Source organism: Jaculus jaculus, chromosome 10 (genome assembly GCF_020740685.1).
Source record: "Jaculus jaculus isolate mJacJac1 chromosome 10, mJacJac1.mat.Y.cur, whole genome shotgun sequence".
NCBI lineage: Eukaryota > Metazoa > Chordata > Mammalia > Rodentia > Dipodidae > Jaculus > Jaculus jaculus.
Genome location: NC_059111.1, coordinates 71,711,222 through 71,728,082, shown reverse-complemented (window position 1 = coordinate 71,728,082; position 16,861 = coordinate 71,711,222). Strand labels below are relative to the sequence as shown.

General features: G+C 39.6%; 1 long non-coding RNA gene across 1 annotated transcript in view; it reads left to right on the top strand.

The window, feature by feature from the left end:
* LOC123464003 overlaps window positions 1-243 on the top strand; it is a 43,847-nt gene extending 43,604 nt beyond the window's left edge. The window contains exon 3 of the long non-coding RNA XR_006639295.1: window positions 52-243. This is a non-coding gene — a long non-coding RNA (uncharacterized LOC123464003). The remainder of the gene's footprint in view (window positions 1-51) is intronic.
* The last annotated feature ends 16,618 nt before the right edge of the window (window positions 244-16,861 follow it).

The following is a 16,861-nucleotide window of genomic DNA, read 5'->3' as shown; positions in this document are numbered from 1 at the left end:
TTAAACTGTGCTGACCTTATTCTCCCCGTTGGAGAATCTTCTCTTTTTCAGATGGGAGCAAGACAAAAGGAAATAAACTGCCCATCACACTACAGCCAAGCCTCAGATGAAACCACAGAGGAAGTGGGGAGATGAGCAAGAGTGTTGCTTCCATGCAGAACCTGATATCAGCACCAGGGTGAAGGAGACAGACACCGAGGATACTCAAAGCCTACCAAAGCAGAAGTCTAGAGGCTCCTAAGAGTACATCACTGAAGCAGACTTAAAACACACCCAACATGGCTCAGGGAATCTTGTGGAAGAGGGGGCAGGCAGAAAAATTGTTAGAGCCAAAAGTTGGGACATCATGCCCAGAAACATTGCCTCTCCCCAATAACTGACTGCTGCTCCCACAATGCATAACCCACAATCCCCACAGGGATAACCTGTGAACCCAGTGAGGAGGGCCACTTTGGAAAAGGAGCAGGGATGAGGGAAAGGATGATACCAACATCATGTGATGCTTCCATACTAAGTATGACCATAACTTAAAAAAAAAAAAAAAGAATCAATTAGATACCCCTAGGAACATTTTATCGCTAAAACATATGATCTCATGCTTCAAATGATTTGGGCTGAGCCCTCATAAGCCTTTGAACTGCAGGAGGTATAAAGTAAACTGCTGGGGCTTGGTAGATGGATTGGTGGGTAAAGTACTTGCCACAATGATGTATAACACAGGCATCATAAGTTGAGTTTAGATCCCCAGCACCCATGTCAATGCTGGGCATACATGTGGCGGAGACAGGATGTCCCTGGAGCAAGCTGCAGGACTCCCCTTAGAAAGTTGGCCAGCTAGACTAGCTGAATTGGTGAGCTCCCGTGTCAGAGAAGAGACCCTGACTCAATCAAGAGTGAGTAGCCATCAAGGAAGACACATCTGACATCAGTCTCTGTCCTCCACACACATGCAAACATGCTTACATACATGCAAATACAAAACACACACACATTGAGCTGGAGAGATGGCTTAGCAGTTAAGCGCTTGCCTGTGAAGCCTAAGGACCCCGGTTCGAGGCTCGGTTCCCCAGGTCCCACGTTAGCCAGATGCACAAGGGGGCACACGCGTCTGGAGTTCGTTTGCAGAGTCTGGAAGCCCTGGCGCTCCCATTGTCTCTCTCTCCCTCTATCTGTCTTTCTCTCTGTGTCTGTCGCTCTCAAATAAATTAATTAATTAAAAAATCAAAACACACACACAGATATATACATATACCACACATGTAAAACATAAACTGTTAAAATCCACACATTATTCTGCTCTCTGATCCTGTGATGATTCATTTTTATTTAACTTTGTTTGTTTGTTTGTTTGAGGCAGGGTCTCACTCTAGCCCAGACTGACCTGAAACTCATTTGCTGCCCAGGATGGCCTTGAACTCACTTTGATCCTCCTACTTTAGCTCCTGGGAATTAAAGGTGTGTACTGACACACCTGGAAAGTGTTGCTTATGTTGATTGTCAGTGTGACAGGACCTAGAAACTAGGAAACCAGCCTCTGAGTATGCCTATGAGGAGTTATCTTGATTAGGTTAATTGAGGTACAAAGGCCTGAAAGGGAGTACAGTTAGGGTGACTGGACCCCTGGAAGTAAGAAAGTTTGCACTTGCTAGAAATCAAAGATGATCTGACTTCTTATCTCTTGCCTACTTCCCTAGACCTGTTTGTCCACAAATAACCAGAAACCCCCCTGGGAGGGAGGTCTTTTCATTGTGGTTAGTCTAGTTCAGCTTCTGGAACTTGCTGTCAGGGCTTGCCTCTTCCTGAGATAGCCCCTAGCTCTAACCAACCAGCTATCCCTCTGGTTCACCTGAGCCAGAAGACAGTCCACCACTACAAGGTTATAAATACGTTTATAAGGGAAGGGCTGGCTTTCTGACCACCTGAGAACTTCCAGCTGTGGGTGAGTTTGAGCAAAGACATGGCTGTTACACTTAGTTATTTTTTTCCAAGCATGTTTGTATAATAAACTACCTTAGAATAGATCATATGGCTTCTGAGGGGAAAGAAAGAAGCCTTTCTCCTAATTTGATAATCAAGATGTTTGTCTATTAAGTCAAAGGTTAGGCAGCTTTGCAAGCAGCCTCTTATACTGGGAGTTTCCTAAGCTTGCAACTTGTCAATAGCAGTAAAAATCCACAATGTGCATGTTCACCTGCCATTTTCCTTTCCTTCACCCCCATGGAACTCAGTAGGAGTAAAAAAGAAATCCATGGAAACAGGAAGTCTATGTTGCCTTCTGTATTATGAGTAATAATGTCCTCTTCTCTGGCCCAGGAATCTGATATCTGATGCTTTTACCAGCATCATTCAATAAGCATTAGAGTGAGACCTCGGACTCCTTGATAATGTGTAGTGTAGTATAGTGTAGTGTGTGTGTGTGTGTGTGTGTATGTATGAGTGTATTTACATAGCTGTTTTAGGATCTCCTTAAGAGCAAGAATTGCAACTTTGCCTGGTGGTGCAGGCCTGTAATCCCAGCTACATAGGAGAGACAGGCACCACAATGTGAGTTCAAGACCAGCCTGGTCAACTTAGTGAGACAGCCTACCTCAAAATAAAGAGTAAAAAGAGGTCTGGGAATATAGCTCAGTTGTACAACTTTGTGTTTAGCATTCAAGAGGCCCTGGATTCAATCCCAAGTACCACGCACCAAAAGAACAAAAAGATTGCTTCTATGTCATTCATGTATCTCTAAGACTTAACCGAAATAGAGTATATGTTAGCTGAATAAAAGTATTAGGGGGACTTCCGGTTAAGATGGCGTCGTAGGTACCACGCCAAAGCAGCCTAGGGGGGAAAAAAGACCAAAAAAACTCAGCAAAATACACACTTTTACTAAAAAGTGAGGTGTATAGGAAATTGAAGCAGCAGCGGAGAAGTAGGAGAGATCCAGAGCATCCAGAGCCCGCACAGGCTGGAAAAAGCGGCCCCAGCAGCTCCGCCAAACGCTGTGGCGGCGGCGGGGCACAGCAGAAAGCCGCCAGACTCGGCTCCAGACGCAGGAAAAGCCAGGTGCGGGCGCTTCCCCTCACACCGCACTCTCCGCAACTCAGGAAACGTGAAGGGAGAGCGGCAGTGAGCAGCGGAGGAGCAGACCGCGAGGTAGAAGTTCAGGTCAGCTTTGGAACACACTCCTATTCAGTTCATCTTGCACTATGAGTATAACTGGATAAATGACTCTGTGTGTGCAGTTGCAATGGTCTGAATGTTACTGTTCCCTCACATTGGGGTTGAAGACTGTTTATACAATGAGATGATATTAGGAATTAGTACCTTTGAAAGGTAATAATGCCATGAAAGTAGAGCACTCATGAATGGTATTAGTGTCCTAAAAGAACTCCTCAAAGTTATCTAACTTCCTACCACAAAAAAATGGAGGAGGGAGTTTGCACTTGAAAGAGAATTATTACTAGAACTCAATCATGCTGGCTTCCTGATCTGAGGCTTTCAGCCTCCAGAAGGGAAGAAAATAAATGTCTGTGGTTTCTCAGACTCCCAGTGTATGATATTTTGTTACAATAATCTGAACTGACTGAGACAGCATGCAGAGAGTAAAACCACCATAAATCACAAAAATTGGGGCCCAAGAAGTTTGGATCTGCGTCTCTCCTTTTTGAGTATGAGATTGAGGAATGAAACACTACATTGCTCACGGTAAGGAAACCTTGTCCCTGGCTGAGGAACCAAAGAAGTGGGCAGTTCAGTGATAGGATAACTAAGGGAGGCATAGGATTAGAAGAAAGATAATTTAATTAAGCCACATCTCTGTAAATCTCCTGGGGCTCCTGAAGCTGTTCTCAGGAACTGAAGAGAATGGGCTTCAGTGAAGCTGGAGGCACCTGATTGGGTACATCTGACAGATAAAATTACCAGAGTTTCAGCTTCAGTGGAAGTAACTGAGTCATGGTTACAAGCAAGCCTCCCCAGAGAGTCTTAGAAAAATTAAGGAAGGGGAACTTTCTAATAGAGTAGAGGAGGTTTTTAAAGCCATTGAAATATAGTTGTAAATATAAATGCAATTCTATTTTATCCACAAGCTTGTGAAGCACAGGGTACATTTCATAACCAAAAAAATATATATCAAAGTACAAAAGATAAATTTCAAGGCAAAGTTTACAGCTTTTCCTCTGTGAGACAGACTATCTGTGATGTTCTTTCATCGCAGTTAGTTAAATGAGGGTTCTGGTGGTGGAGTGACTCAGAGATAACAAAATAAAGTCATAACATCAATATTCTCAAATGTTTGGGGATATATTTGAGAACATAAATATTAAACATAGAAAAAGGTATTCAACCTGCCCTTCAAGTGCAGCCAGTAGGCTTCCCTTCACCATACCCTCTATGTTTCCAATGAATAAACAAAACTCTCAAGGACCAATGGTCCACAGAAATTTGCAAATGGCTGCTAACTTCATGAGGTTTCATTGTAATTGTATTTCAAGTTATAAAAAGAAACATGTTCTTACTCTAAGACAACATTTTTTCTTATTGCCTGGTATGTATTATGGTATAAGGGGCTCTTAGAAAGTCTATCAGATAAAGCCTTTTAGCATCTACCCAGTGTTTCCATTGCCAGGTAAATTTCAGCAATTTATTTCATTGAAGGAAAGCTTTGTTTTATAGGTACATTGACCTACAAGGTCAATTGGTTACTAATGCATAAAATTAACATTGTTTATTACTCTTTTCAACATGGCAGGTAAGAAGAGAGATTTGTAATAATCAAAACTGTCAGTAATGAATCAAGAGCATGACATAGAGATTTTATTGTTACCAAAAAGCTTCACAGAATTTGAAGAAAAGAGGAGAATATAGTAAAACAGATGAGACAGATCCACAGGGACCTCATAGAGTTGACCAGTGACCTAGTCATAAGATCCACGTTAAAGATCTAAATGACTTTCTTAAGCATGAAACCGCCTTTCTTTTCTTATTAGTGTGCCTGTCACAGTTAAGTTAGATGATAGCCACTTAGGGAGCTCTCAGAACTCTGCTTTTCCATTATTTGATAGAAGTACAATATTATCTTAATGTACCAAAATGAAAATCCCACCAAGAAGTGAAAAGTTGATAGAAAGAGTAACTATTCCCCTGGCCTATCTGATTAACACCTCTATTTTTCTTTTTTCTTTTTTTTTTTTTTTACCTTTTTAAAAAAAAATTATTAGCATTTTCCATGATTATAAAAAAATATCCCATGGTAATTCCCTCCTTAACACCTCTATTTTTCTTAAGTTCAAAGAGCTATTATTAGAATATTGTAGTGCTGTGCAGTTAAGTGTGGCAGATGGCATATAGGAGTGAGTGGTGTGTAATTTACAGTAAACAAATTCTTTATCTTTGACGGGTCATGGGGAGAACTAAAATGGTCTCCAATTCGATCAGGGAATTTGCGAGGAAACACTGACATGCAGATTCACTAATTAGAGTGAAATGTGTTAAAAAGCTACAATTATCCCAATGGATGGAACCTTTTCCCATGAAGATTAGAAAAAACAACCAAGCACCATAGGCTGACAGCAGGATGCCATTTGTAAATGTGCCCCCAGATTGGCTAACACCTGTTTTGAGGAGAGATTCAAATCTTCAGGGCCTTTACCTTGGATTCCTCTGGAGAGCTGTGCACTTCTTGATGGTATGTATAAGTGTGAACCCATCAGCTGTCTTTAACCAAATGTATGAAGGGAAAATGTAGCAAACATTTCCTTCTATCCTTCTAAAGGAAAGGAACCTAACTCAGTGGGAGTTGATGCCTACAATAGTCAGTAGGTTTGATATCATCAATTAATGTTTCAAATATTGCAGAATTTGAACTTCTACCACTGCACAAAGTGGAAAGGGAACATAACGCAAGTATTATAAAATGCTTGCTTCAATAACAGTTGTTTGATTCTATATTAAAACAGGGCAAGGAATATTTATCAAATTGTCAATAAAGTACAAGAATATGATAGTTCAAGGCTTGAAAGATGGCTTAGAAGTTAAGACATTTACCTGCTAAGCCAAAGGATTCTGGTTTGATTCCCCAGGACCCACGTAAGCCAGATGCACAAGTAGACGCATGCATCGAGTTCGTTTTCAGCGACTAGAGGCCTTGGAATGCTAATTCTATCCCCACCTTTCTCTCTCTCAAATAAATAAACAAATAAAATATACTTTAAAAAGAATATAAAAGTTCATGCAACAAAGGAATGATCCAAATAATCCAGAATGTATTCCATCTGAAAATAGTCCATGGGGATTACTCATGATTTGGGCCAGATGAACTCACTCAGCATTGCACTAGAGTGTTCTTAAATACCTTGTAGGAAGCTGGGCATTGTGGCACACGCCTTTAATCCCAGCACTCGGGAGGCAGAGGAAGGAGGATAACCATGAGTTCAAGGCCACCCTGAGATGACATTGTAAATTCCAGGTCAGCCTGAGCTAGAGTGAAAACCTATCTCGAAACCCACCCCTCTCCTCCCCCCAAAAAAACTTGTGGGAATTTTTTCCAAAGGGATAAAAAGTCATTGCACTGACAAACATTGATTTAGATAATCCAATACATTAAATTTTAGATATGAGGTTACATGTAAGAATACCCTACAATCTGAGGAGATTACCTTCTCAAGCACACTCCAGGCCCCCAGGTATAAAGGAGTTGTCTGAGCCCACCTGCTGGTTATCACATCACTGATGACAGTTTCCTCCTGAAACAGGTACATGACTTGTGTTGGTTACTTTACTCGTGGCTGTGATTGAACATCTGACAAGAATCAAGTTAAGGAAGGAAGGGTTTATTTCAGCATACAGTTTAAAGTTAATCCATCATGGAGAGGAAGACATCATGGCAAGTGCTTGCATGAGGTGGCTGGTCTCACTCAGTCCACAATGAGAAAGCAGAGAGCAATGAATGCTTGTGCCCAACTGGCTTGTTCATTTTTATTCAGATCATGGAATGGTACTTCCCATATTTGAAGGGGGTTTTTCCACCTCAGTTTACCTAATCAAGATAATCCCTCACCACGACGCTGAGAAATTTATCTCCATGGCAATTCTACATTCTGTCAAGTTGATACAGAGAATAACTATACTCACATGTATATTGTTTCTGAACCTTGAATTAGCATATAAAGAGATAACTATCAGGGCTGGAGAGATTGCTTAGTGGTTAAGGCACTTTTTGCGAAGCAAAAGGACCTAGGTTCGACTCCCCAGTACCCATGTAAAGCCAGATGTACAAGGTAGTGCATGTATCTAGAGTTTGTTTGCAGTGCTAGAAGCCATGGTGGGCCCATTCTCTCTCTCTCAAATAAATAAATAAAATATTTTTAGAAGTATTAAAAAATAAAAATTAGTAAATATCAAACAGGCATCAGAACCATTTTTAAAATTTTCATTATATATGAAGTTGGTGAAAGAAAAAACTATCTTCAATTTTTCAAATGTATAACTCACAGGAGCAAGACAGTCTGATCTGGGACTTTATTTTAGAGTTGTTTTAAGTGTCTGGATTTTGATTTCATTGTGACTCTAATCACTGAACTTTATCCTTTCTCTGATCATTTGATAATGGAAATATGCACATGCTCAGATGTGAAGCACCTCTCTGTTGTGGCACTTCTTTATGAGAACAGCTTTATGCTTCCAAGCAGTTGCTTTGCATTGTCTCCTGATGTGCTGGTGTCTAGCTATAAAGGGGTAGACCAAAAAAAAGTGAGGTGACTTCTGAGCATTGGATAGAGCAAGGTCCTGGGATTAATGAGAATTTAAAGTCTCATTCACGTTTAGAGGCTTATAAGTGGAAACCTACCTACACTGCTTGTTAGCAATGCCAGGTTCCATGGGTAGGTCCTGCCGTCACTCCAAGTGGATGGCTTCATTGAAGGCATGAGAGTTCTGTCCTCACAAACCTGGGGGTTGACTTTGTACATGGTAAACACAACTACTGTGCTAATGAATGAGACCCACAGCAACATCCCTGGGAGCCACAGGCTAGTTTGTAATCCAAATTGTAAATGAACAAAAACTTGGGATTGCCAGAATGCTTATCCTTCACGTTGTTTTGCATGAGAAGATATCATGTAGAAGCACGATGCCACTTCCTCCCTTTCCTAGAATGGTTCACCAGCTGTTTGGGGAGGAGAAACTATCAGATTAGAATTCCCAATGAGATGGAGCTTCTTGATGAGTCTCTTGAACAATGATGACTTAGGGGACCCAGTGAAGACAGCCATAGCACTCAGTTTCTATATGGGAGGCATTGGCAATTGCATTTCTTCCTCTCATTGAGTCACATTCTTCAAGCTAACAATAAACAGAATTTTCAATTTCATATATCAGATTTATATAACTCTTTCATAAATGGTTCTATACTCAGATGGAGAAGAAAGCTTATTTATTGGCCTACTCAGACTTCCATACACACTCCACTTGTTTTTATACTTAAGTCATTATAAAGTATCAAAATGAGAACATGCACTTCTGTGTATTTTCTTTGCCACTATCTACTGGCTTATAAAATGCATTCTTGCCAGAAAAACGGAGGGACAACTAAACACACTTATGTAGCTCTTATAAATTCCTTCACATACATTACAAATTCCATGAATATTTTCAAATTTGGAAGAAAAGGATTCACATTTTTTAACACCTTCATCAGGATCTCCCATCTCATATGACTAGCAGCTGGAAGACCCAAGCTTGATGGCTCTACTAGACTACATGGGGCCCCTGCCTGGCTTCACATGTGGGTACATGCCTACTGCCTGAACCTTGATAAGAGATAGTGTCTACTCTCAACCCCACCTGACTAAACACTTTTCCCCCATGTTTTCCTTGAAGCCAGGTCACATGACCTAGATTCTGCAAATCAGACACACACACACACACAACTTTGGTTTCAAAGCTAAGTGACAATGAAGCAGGGAATGTTCAGAATTCATTGATGTTACAGGCAGTCATTGCATCTGTTTTCCAAAGGTGGGAACAATGGACTGTTTCAGCACTATGAGGATTTCTTGGGTGAATCAACAGGGCAGTTTCAGTCGAGATTGCATGCTCAGCAATACTTTTGATATATAGACTCCATCTCCAGTTATTCATCAGTTCCAGTGATGGCAACCCATATCATAGTCTTAAAAAATTCATTTCTGCCCATCGTGGTGGCACATGCCTTTAATCCCAGCACTTGGATGGCAGAGGAAGGTGGATCACCATGAGTACGAAGCCACCCTGAGACTGCATAGTGAGTTCCAGGTCAGCCTGGACTAGTGTGAGACCCTACCTCGAAAATTAAAAAAAAAAAAAAAAAAGAATTCATTTCTGGGTTGGGAAGATGGTTCAGTGGATAAAAACTCTTGCTGTGCAAATGTGAGTATTGTAGTTTGTGTTCCCAGAATCCATGCAAAAGCTAGATTCTGTGGTGGGTGTTTGTATTCTAAGGGCATAGATGAAAATGAAGGAAGGCAGAGACAGGCCAACTAGGCAAGCCAATGGAATGGTGAAAAATAATGACAGGCCCTGCCTAAAAGTAGAAGGTAAGGGTCAAAACTTGAAGTTATCTTCTGACCTCCACATACATGCTATGGGACATATGTGCTCTCTCACACACACATGAAAATATACAAAGACTCATACACACACATACACACTGAGAGAGAGAGAGCACAAAATCTCATTTCTGCTTAATGTAATCAAAGTTGGTTCTCTTGCTTGAATGGAAGAAGCCTAATGATGCTTTGTGCACTTAACACCATCCCAGTTGTCTGGATGAACATGCTCCTATCAGTTCAAAGCAACCCTTGATGGGTAAGTCCTGGTCTTCAGAGGTCTTCCCTCTTCCTGTCTCTTCCAAAGAAAGCATCTGGGTCTGCACATCCACTAGGTCAGCCATTAGACACAGTGGCTCTTGTGCATTCGAGGTCTGACTATTCTAAACTGAGATGGGCTGCAAGTGTGAAATAAATACATGCTGAATTCACAGGCTCAGAAAACGTGTGTGAGTGGGGGGGATAAATGCATGAATATGTTCTGATGCAGCACCCCTTACATTTAACCTCACCTGCTGCACCCCCTAGGCTTGTCTGTTGCAACCAGAAGAAAATATAAGGTCCTTCTCTATCACTCACCCACCTGTTTTTTCTTCGCAGCAAAGTCTCTCACTCATTCAGAAGCCCCAGCAATTTTATGGTCTTGGCTCCCCCACAGTACTGAAATACAGAGCAGTGTGGCCATTTCCGGCTGTTTTATGTGGATTCTTGAGGTTTGAATTTGGGTTGTCTCAGATTCCCTCTGGTCCTCATGCTTATGCAGGAAACACACTTAGTTGCTGAGCTACCTTTCCAGCCCGACTCAGTAAAATTTTAGAAAGACTTGCAAGACATCTCTTTAGTAATGTTTTATACCAATTTTATGTTGAAATGGTAGTTTTGGAATCTTTGGTTAAATAAAAATATTTAAATTAATATTAAAATAATTTCTTTTTTATAATAGCTACCAGAACATTTCAAATTGCATATATAATTTGCATTATCTTTCTAGTAGAGGGGCTTAGCACTTAAGGTGCTTACCGGTGAAGCCTAGCGACCCAGGTTCCATTCCCAAGTCTCATGTAAGCCAGATGCTCAAGGTGGCACATGTATCTAGAGTTTGTTTGCAGTGTCTAGAGGCCCTGGTGTGCCCATTATCTACCTACCTATCTATCTAATCTATCTATCTATCTATCTCTATCTCTTTATCCCTCTCTCTCTTTCAAATAAATAAATAAGTAAAATATTTGTACTTGAAAGTCATATGAGTGAGCAAAGGTCATATTTTTATGTGTCCAATTATTCTTATGTAAACAGTGATTCAAATGTCTAGCCATTATAAACAATAAACCCTTATTTTCCACAATGTAATTTTATAACTAGATCATTTTTATTACCAATATTTCTCAATAAGCACTGTTTATTAAAGGTCTGCGTGCCAGGCACAGTGCTATATAATTTGTATATGTTATTACAGTTAACCCTTATTATCATACTATATAGAAAAGCTATTAGAAGGAGGATATAAATTAGGATATATACCAAGAAGCTAAGTACTCCAAGTGTTATCAATGAATTGTTAACGCCTGGCCTAGAACACAGTTTAGTTTGTCTTCTAGAACTCTTTTTCCATTATCCTCTGGGTCCCCCTCCAACCCCACTTTAGCAGCCATTCACAGGAAAGCTTTCAAAATAAATCTACAGCCTACAGATCAGTAAAAGGTGTTATTTTAATTTATACTTTACATTCCCCTTTGATTTTCTATTTCAGAAAATTAGGGTATTTCCTCAAAGTTATTTTAAAAAATATATTAATTAATTTGTTTTTATGGCAAAGAAAATGACAGATACAGAGAGACAGGGAATGGGCATGCCAAGTCCTCTAGCCACTGAAATGAACTTCAGATGTATGCACGACCTTGTACATCTAGTTTTAGTGGGTACTAGGGAATCAAACCTGGGTCCTGACACTTTTCAAGCAAGTGCCTTAACTTCTGAGCCATCTATCTCTCCAGACCCTCTTCTAAGTTGTTTTTTTTTTTTTTTTTTCTTTATGACAGTATTGCAGGTTGTCCAACTTCCTGGAGTGGAAAATAATTAACTAACACAGTGCCTGAATCAAATGTAGTTACCTATTGCTAATGTTTTTCAGTCTAGCCTTCTAGCTCCAGTTGAACTCTGAGTTATTTTAAGGCATAGATATTTTTAATTTTCTAGTTTAATCAACTGGTTCTCTAGTTCATATAAAACTCTGAACCAGCATCGAAAATAACTTTATATTATATACCAATAAATGGGTGGTCAAATAACTCATATGTAAGAAGTGGCTTTAGAGAGACATAAGTTCTGGTGTGCTAAAAATTTTGGAATACGTTGATGATTATGGCACTTCTGGAATGATTACTTTGTATTTTAGGTACCATACATAATATACAGAGCATTTGAAACCATAGATAAGAGGTCAGTAAAAAAAAAATGTAATGGGGCTGGAGAGATGGCTTAGCAGTTAAGCACTTGCCTGTGAAGCCTAAGGACCCCGGTTCGAGGCTCGGTTCCCCAGGTCCCCCGTTAGCCAGATGCACAAGGGGGTGCACATGTCTGGAGTTCGTTTGCAGAGGCTGGAAGCCCTGGTGTGCCCATTCTCTCTCTCTCCCTCTATCTGTCTTTCTCTCTGTGTCTGTCACTCTCAAGTAAATAAATAAATAAAATTTTTTTAAAAAGTAATGCCACTACTTATGGGTACAAAATACATGCTCAAATGAAGTTTATTTAACTTAGTTCTTAATGTAATAGCTTCAGAACTTTTGCAAATTATAGATGAATTTGTCTAAGTACATATACAGCCCAAAACAATACTGTGTTTGCTACTGATTCTGGGCCAGTGTAATCAGTAATGGATCTGTAGTATCAAAGTTTCTGTTGAAAGGTTTCAATAATGAAAATCTTCACAACTTGTAAGTTTCATAACCTCAGAGTGCAAAAGGGCTGGGATCTGAGAAAGGGGTCCCAATGTCTTTTGGAAATAATGAAATAAGTATATTAAATTCTCCTAAGCAGCTTTATTTGATCAATATTAAAAACATAATTATATAGCTAGTGGTTTCAAAATAGTCCCAAATGAGAGACCCAACAAATATATCTTTATATTTATGGTCTTATTCAAAAAAGAACATAATCTAATGGTAGAGACCAAGAGACAAGTGACTTCACATGGAGGAATTATTGCTTTAAAATGATTGGAGAAGGTTAAGAAGCCTCAGATAGGGACAAGATTTGGTGGATGGAAGGAAAGAGAACATTGGCTATATAGATACAGCCAATGAGAGAGAGAGAGAGAGACAGAGAGACAGAGAGAGAAAATTTTATTTCTGAGACAACTAGAAGTAAAGAGAAAACAAAGTTGGTTATAATATAATGTAAGGGAAGTGATAAATCAAATAGACTACATGTATGGTATGTAATATTTTGAATGCCAAGTAAAAGATTTTGAATACTAGCTACAATGCTATACAGTAATATTAAAGAATTGTATGCAAAATTATGAGATGATACCTGTTTGGTAGATTAAAAATTACTGAAAAATCAATGAGGAAAATGGGCTATAAAACACATTATAAAGCAAACATTGACATAACTGGATTTTGGTAAAGCATCAGAATGAAGGATGAATCAAAATTGTAAGCCAAGTATGAAGCCTGGAGGTATGGGAGGAGGACTCAAGTATGAATAATAACACAAGTCACCTAGATACTATGAGAGAAAGTCAACTTGAAAGAATAAGCTGTGAAATTTTATTGGTCCTGCATTAATAATGATTAATAAGACAACTAGAAACAAGACTGGGCAAAAAGCCACTGGCCCCACCTGGACCCCAGGCCCCCTTGCTCACCTGTGTGCTGCCTGTCACCAGGACCCTACACATGAGTCCAGTCACCACAGCCTAGTCCTGCACCTAGACCCTAGTACTTGCCCTCTGGCTCATGCCACAGCCATGTGTGTCCTCTGCTAAGTTGCATTGGCCTACTTGTCTGTTTATGTGCCATTACTATGTTATCTCTGTCACAATAGCTTGGAAGTGTAGTCTCAGGCCAGTTAATGTGATACCTCTGGCATTGTTCTTTCTGCTTAGGATATATGTGGCTAGCCAAGATTTTTGGTGTTCCCATTTGAATTCTGAGGTGTGTGTGTGTGTGTGTGTGTGTGTGTGTGTGTGTGTGTGTGTAGGAAGGAGGAATTTTGATGGGTATTGCATTGAAGCTGTAGATCACTTTTGAGAGTGTAGCCATTTTTATATTATTTCTGCCAATCTAGGAATATGGAAGTTCTTTCAATTCAAGTGTCTTCTTCAATTGCTTTTTCAGTGCCTTAAGAGTTTCTTGCAGATGTCTTTCTATAACAATGACTTCCCCACCAGTGCCTATACCATCCCAAGCTACAAGCTTTTGACCAGGTTTATAGTGCCAGATGTGGATTCCCCCTTGTAAAATGGGCCTCAAATTTAATCACAAAGTGGTTGGTTTCCCCTCTCTCCCCACCCCTATAACAGTCATGCCACTATTTACCAGTAGGCACATCTTACCTGGTAGGTCAGTATTATAGCACAAAGGGTCAATAGATGGGTAAGCCAGATAATTGCTGGTCTCCTCCAAGAGCATGTGTAGCACATTCAGGCTGTCCTGAGTATAGTAGGAAGGAAGCTTTCTATCCGCTTCCAGCTTGATTTCTTTGTACTCTGCCACCAGAGCATGTGTCTTTAGCAATAAGGCTTTAACGCCTAGTTCTCGTTGCAACCAAGAATGGTGGCAATACCTTGGATCATTTTGGTGGCCTCAAGTCTCTCCTTGACCAACAACATAGAGAGTAATCCACTCCTGGCCCTGGGGCACTGGGATTTTCATTTAACAAGTTTTGGCTTCTGAGGCCATAAACTACTGATTTTTGTATGCTGAATTTGTATCCTAAAATTTTGCTGAAAGTTTTATCAGACCTAAAATTTTCTGGTGGAGTCTGTGGGGTCTTTTAAGTATACAATTATGTCATTTGCAAATAGGGATAGTTTAACTAAATTCTTCCTAATTTTTATCCTTTTTGTATCTTTCTTTGAGTTCCAGGTCAGCCTGGAGCACAGTGAAACCCTATCTCAAAAAATAAAGGCATCAGCAACAAAAATATCAGCAAGATCTCAAGTAAATAACTCAATGCACCCCAAGGATCTAGAAAAAAATGAGAAAAATGCAGAAGAGAACAAGAAATATTAGAGAAGACATCAAATAGAGGCTAAAGAACAATCCATAAAATTAATCAAAAAAGCTGTTTCTGTTAAATGATTCACAATATTGACAACTCCCTAGCCAAATTAGCCAAAAAAAGGGAGAATACCCAAATTAATAAAATTAAATATAAAAGGGAGTCCTTATTACAGACTCCAGTGAAATCCAAAAGATCATTATAAGATACTTTGAAAATTATATTCAAAAAACCTGGATTGAATAGAAAAATTTTAAACTCATATGGCCTACTAAAATTAAGTCCAGAAGTTATAACTAATCTAAACATACTCATAACAAGGAAAGAAGTTGGAGCAGTAATTAAGTCTGCCCATTAAGAAAAGTTGAAGACTTATTGGATTCACTCCTGAATTCCTTCAAACTTTAAGGAAGAACTAATATCAGTATGTTTTAATTTTAAACTTTTTTTTTTTTTTTCTGAGGTAGGGTCTCACTCTGGTCCAGGCTGACCTGGAATTCACTATTCAGGGTGGCGTCGAACTCATAGCGATCCTCCTACCTCTGCCTCCTGAGTGCTGGGATTAAAGGCATGCACCACCACACCCTGCTAATGTTAAACTTTTTTAAATGTTTGTTTGGTTTGGGGTTTGTTGTTGGTGGTGGTTTTGTTTTTTGAGGTAGGGCCACCCCCTAGCCCAGGCTGACCTGGAATTTATTATGTAGTCTCAGGGTGGCCTCAAACTGACAGCAATCCTCCTACATCTGCCCTTTTAAACTTTTCCACAAATCAGAGAGAGGAGAAACAGTCAGGTGTGATGGCTCATGCCTCCAATCCTAGCATTCAGGAAGCTGAGGTAAGAAAGAAGGGAAGAAGGGAGGGAGAGAGAAATAGGGGAACACTACCTAACTCATTGTGAAGCCAATATTATCTAAATATCAAAATTGGATACACACACACACACACACACCAATTTCTCTGATTAACATAGATTTTTAAAAAAATATCAGGAATGAAATGCAGAACACTCCAGGCTAGGCTAGGCTAGGACAGGACAGGATAGGATAGCAAAAAGAAAACGAATAGCTTCAAATTAGATTTAGTTGAGATGGGGAGGTAATATGATGGAGAATGTAATTTCAAAGGGCAAAGTGGGGGGAGGGAGGGTATTACCATGGGATATTTTTTATAATCATGGAAAATGTTAATAAAAATTAAATTAAAAAATCAACTGGTTATAGCTGCCTGGATTAACATCTGTGTAAAAAAAAAAAAATAGATTTAGGACCACACTAAGAATCTCATACATCAGGGCTGGAGAGATTGCTTCATGGTTAAGGCACTTGACTGTGAAGCCTACGGACCCAGTTTCAATTCTCTGGGTCTCATATAGGCCAGATGCCGAAGATGGTACAACCATCCAGAGTTTTTCAGTGGCTGGAGGCCCTGGCATGTCCATTTTCTTTCTCTCTCTCTCTCTGTCTCTCTCTCTCTCTCTCCCTCCCTTTGTCTCAAATTAATAAATAAATAACTGAAGCCGGGCATGGTGGCACATGCCTTTAATCCCACCACTCAGGAGGCAGAGGTAGGTGGATCACTATGAGTTCAAGGCCACCCTGAGACTACATAGTGAATCCCAGTCAGCCTGAGCTACAGTGAGACCCTACCTCGAAAAATCAAAAAATTAAAAAATAAATAAATAAATAACTGAGAAAAAAAAATCTCATACATCATGACCAAGATGGCTCATCTAAGTGATGCATGATTGATTCACCATATATAAATCACTAAATGTAATACAAAGTAATGACCAGAAATCACATGATCATCTTGATAGATGCAGAAAAGCATTTGGTAAAATTCACCTTGCCTTCATGATCAAAGTCCTGAACATAATAACAGCTATATATGGCAAACCCATTCCTTTATGTATTTTTTATCTTTAAGTAAAAGTATGTTTTAGAGTTCGTTGAAACTTTTTCACCAAACACATTATGCTACAATGACAAATATGTAGGGATTTGGAGCATTAAATCCTTTTGAACCCTTTTTTAAAGTATTTAATTAATTGTTTTACTTGGGAG